Source organism: Arachis stenosperma, chromosome 6 (assembly GCF_014773155.1).
Source record: "Arachis stenosperma cultivar V10309 chromosome 6, arast.V10309.gnm1.PFL2, whole genome shotgun sequence".
Lineage (NCBI taxonomy): Eukaryota > Viridiplantae > Streptophyta > Magnoliopsida > Fabales > Fabaceae > Arachis > Arachis stenosperma.
The window spans coordinates 136,824,927-136,829,738 of NC_080382.1; positions in this window are offsets into that span (position 1 = coordinate 136,824,927).

A 4,812-nucleotide genomic window follows, 5' to 3' on the forward strand; every position below is an offset into this window, starting at 1 on the left:
TATGAAAAATCAAACTCTTACAACATAGACTTTGTGAAACCTATGTTTGGGACATGTTGATCATTCATACTATCTAGGAAAAATCTTTCAAATTTTACAAGAAAGTAAAAAAGTTTTGTTTAAATCATTTGAGAAATTTACCAAGTCTTCAAAAAAAGAATTTTCTGGATTTCGGATGTATACCCAAGATTTTTGGAAAGACTCATAAGACGAGCAATGATCACTGTACTCTAAAAATAGTTTTTATTTTACGTATCTTGTTATAGCAATTTCTGTAATCTTATAGTGAGAACAAGCGAGGACGACGTTCTCACTCTCCTACAGGTTATCCCTTTTCAGGATATGGATGACAAAGCTTCAGGAGAGTTATATTCCTTTTTATGTTTATTTGGTATCTTTGTATTATCTTAGTTATTATTTTCCCTCGCATTTATCTTTATTAAATTTGTAAGAGGGATAGGTAATTTATGAGATGTATGTTTGTAAACTAGTGTTACATATATATATATATATATATATATATATATACATATGTGTGTGTGTGTGTCTTATGGTATTGTATCTGGTTTGTATGCACATGTATGTTTATGTTTTCAACGAAAAACTGTTCAGAAAGGGTTATGCAGTTTTAAGTTTTAAACAGACTCATATTTTAGTATTAGATATTAGAAGAGTCATCGTAATACTCGAGCTATTAGAGTGGCGCAGCCGGAAGCGTGACACTTTGATAGTTAGGGTGTTACAGCAGCAACTGTGGCTGGAAGACCTTGAGGACGTAGATCTGAGACGAACAAACGATGAGATGTGGATCTGAGGCAGATCAAATGGAAATAAAGTCCAAAGAATCGTTCGCGGAGGAGATGTGTTGACGAAAAAGCGCTTTCTCTTGATCTCAGAGGCGAAAGAGGAGACTTTGCTCGATTCCAGAAGCCTTTGGCACTGCAACGGCGATACCGACGGCGATGAGCTTAGATTTTTGGTGATGAACTCTCTCTGCTATCTCTGTTTCACACAATCTCTCCTCCTGTATGTTAATTGGCCCATTGTTATGAAAAAAATGTTTTATTGAGAATACTAGTAGCCATAATACTATGGCCACTAAAAGTTTTTTAACTAAAAGTATTTTTTATATATTTTTTAGTGGCAATAATAATAATTGCCATTATAATATATAGTATTAGTGATAAATATATAATTGCCATAAAAACACAACTTAAATAAAACAAAAAGCAGCCATTAAACTATTGCCCTAAAAGTTAGTCGCTAAAACTAATATTTCTTGTAGTGTGCCGGAGGTAGTTGCAGGGGACAGAGAAGAGAAAGGAGAATGGAGGAGAGAAAAGAGTGTTCTCGAAAGTGAGGAGAGAGGACCGCCCATTTTGAATTAGATCAAGTTTACTGTCGGATTTATTCGCCGGTAATACATTGTGTATGACCAAAATGCAGCGTTCTATTAGTTGAGTTTTACCGGTGGATAAATCCGACGGTAATGCTCGCGCGAATTTTCTTTTTTTCTCTAAATATTACCGGCGAATTTACTGTCAAAAAATATAATCTGACGAATTTATTGCCATATCTGTCGATAAATTCACCGCCAACATCCGACGCTAGTTTTGACAGTAAATCTAATGATATTCACCATTTTTCTTATAGTTTTGAAGACCACTTGTATTCTGATCGTGTTCCATCTCAATTTGACACTCCTGAAAATCAAACAGCTGGGATTGAGACTCAATAGTACCAGAATTGGGCACAGGACAATCTGGTTTCTTGACTTTTTGCTTCAATAAATTTAATCTTTAAATATAAGATGGTGGGATGCAATTACAGCTACCAAATTTAAAAAAGATTGAAGATTACTTCTCAAAATCAGCAAAGTACAAAATCAAACAATTGAAAGCACAATTAAAGATCATAAAAAAGATGTTGGGAATAAGTAGTATGACCACAATCCAATCAATCATGTGTCAAATAATGTGTTATTGTTATTATATTAAAATGTTAATATAATAAGGTCCTTGATTAAATTTAGAGATTTATCATTGTGATAGTGATCATAATATTGAAAAATAAATCTTTTATAATTTAATCTAAATTGTTCTTGGTCATAGGATTATTAAAAAGGACACTAATAATCCTGAAAGATCAATATATATATAATGGTCTTCATTGGATGAAGATTAATAGATCTCATTTATTAAATTATATATTGTTCGGTCGTCGGTTACCGGACAATTCGGGTGGTTATTTGAGGGGGTGAGAACGCTTCAATCGCGATCGTGTTGGGTTCAGATCTGCCGGGCAGTCGAGCTCTCATTGTGGAAGGGAGAGGGGGTGCCACCTGCAAAGACACTCCGACGCTCTAGTCAGCTAGTGTGCAGGCGGGGGATAGGTTAGGTGAAAAGTGTGACGTACCTTGGGGGAAGGGCAGGTCCTTCCCCATTTATACCGTGTCAGAGGTGGGCCTTGCAAGGACAGGCCCACCTTCCTCGAAGCTTCCTCACAGCTGCAGTGGAGAGCTGTCAGGGACGCGTGTCCGGGTCGCGTAGTGAGTCGTATGTGCCCGACCGTTCGGGTCGGGTCATCAGTGGGTCGGGTTGACCCGCAAGTGACCTGGGCCAGGCCGTAATAGTGCCCCCACGCGCTAGTGGTAGTCGTGGGAGCTATCAATGGCGTGTTATTTCACGTTCGTTCATCCTCGTCAGGTCGGCCACTCGTGGGAGGGACATGCCCCCTATGCGCGTGTCTCTTGGTTGCCCAAACAACCGTTTCGTCGTCTCGTTCCTCGCGCTGAGCATTGAATGCTCATAATGGGGTGAGAAACCCTGTTTGCGAAGACTATTCTACCCCCAGGTTTTTCGCGCTTCCTGGGAGGCAGTTTTAAACAGTCAGTTTCGTTTCCTCCTCTTTTACACTTCTGCATACTCCTGTTTCTTCTATCTTCCTGCTATCCTCTCCCCAAAGTTTCAGGGCGTTGTTGTAGTGCCCTCGTGCATCCTCCCTTCATCCTTCTTAGCTCTCACAACCAATTCAGGTAGTTTTTGAATCCTTCTCTTTTCTGCTTCGTTCTTGCATGCTTGTTGCTTGTATTTGCTTGCCACTTTTACTGTCCTGCTTGGTTTTTGTTGTTATGTGGCCTTTCGATGCTGGTTAGATGTGTTAGGGGAGGGGTACCATTCCAGGGTAGGGTTTGTTTGGACCTTTTACGTTTTTAATTGTGTTTAGTCTTAGTTGGGGAGTAATGGGGGTAGCATCTGTATTCGGCCCGAGCACCCGACCTCTTAGACTGACTGGATGGTCCCCCTATGTAGGTATGGCTCGCACGACCTCCCGGGCTTCCCCTTCTCCTGCGGCGTACGACCCCTACGCCTGGGTCGTTTCTGATGTAAAGGACTCTCCCAACCAAATGGGCGAGGAAGAGCTCACCGAGTTCCGTCAAGTCAAGTACTTATGCGGAGGGACCGACGAGGAGGCCAATTATGACGTCTTTGTCCCGGCTCCTCATGAGCGCTTGTACAAGCTCAACTTCAATGCTCCCCGAGTTTCCAATTGGATATGGTTCTATAAATCTATGTTTACCCAAGTTGGGGTCCGTATTCCGTTTTCCGCCTTCCAAATGGCGCTTCTAAGTCGGGTTTCCGTGGCGCCGTCACAGTTGCATCCGAACAGCTGGGCTTCAATCCGCTGTTTCGAGATGGTTTGTGAATATCTCGAGCTGCCGGTGTCTGTAGATGTCTTTCTTTTCTTTTTCAATCTTACAAACCCTTCGAAGGAAGGGAAACATAAGAAGGGGTTCATGTCCTTCCGGTCTGCCCAAGGTCGGAGGATTTTTGGTTTGTTTGAGGACTCCTATCACGGATTTAAGGATAAATATTTCAAGGTCCGCCCTGTTAAAGGTCGTCATCCCTTTTGGTTGTCGTTGGAGAGGGCACGCCTTATCCCGACCTATTGGAGCTTCGGGGCAGGGTCCAATGCCTTTGTTAAAGTATCCTATAAGGGCATGTCTGCGGTGGACAGAAAGATTGCCAATGTGTTGATGGCAGTCTTTGGGAGGAATAACGTGAATCCTCACCTCCTCATGGGTGACCGGGAGGCTGGTCGTAACTATATTTGTGAGAAGTCTTTGCTTGTTTTGTCTCTTAGCCTCTTGCTTTTCCTAATAACTCATTGTGACTAACCGACTTCTTTTTCTTTTTATAGTGGAAATGTCTGCCGAGATAACGGGTCTCCCTAACTTGTTCCAAACCTTCCTGTGTGCGAGTGACAACGAGGGAGGTAATGAGAAATCTGCTGTTGAGAAATCTGCTGCTCCCCCAGAGGACAAGGCCGCTTCCGAGCAAGGGGCTGTGGTCGACGAGACCGGCACCCCGGCTCAGAGTGCCTCGATTGAAGGTGACAAGGTGGTTCACGTTTTCCCCTTCCGCGAGGTGGTCGGCACTGGGGGTTCGACGTCTAACCCTGATGCCGATGACAAGGTGGAGGAGGTCCCTAGCCTCAAAAGGAAGAGGAAGACATCCTCCAGTCCTGAGGGGGTTCTTACTGTCATGGAGAGGAATTTCGACGCCGAAAACTTTATAGATTCTCAGCTGATTCCTGGTACTGAAGAGCATTTTCATGAGTCATCCCTTGCCGGGCAAGCGAGGTGGATGTATCGTACCCTCTTGCGTGGCGCAGTGATAGCTCGAAAAGCCGAGTTCGAACTGTCCGGGATGGAATCCCTTCGTAGGAGGTTGGAATCTGCTGGGAAGGCTAATAATGAGCTTAAAAGTGAAGTTGAAACTCTCCGGGGGCAGCTGACCCAATCTAAAGAGA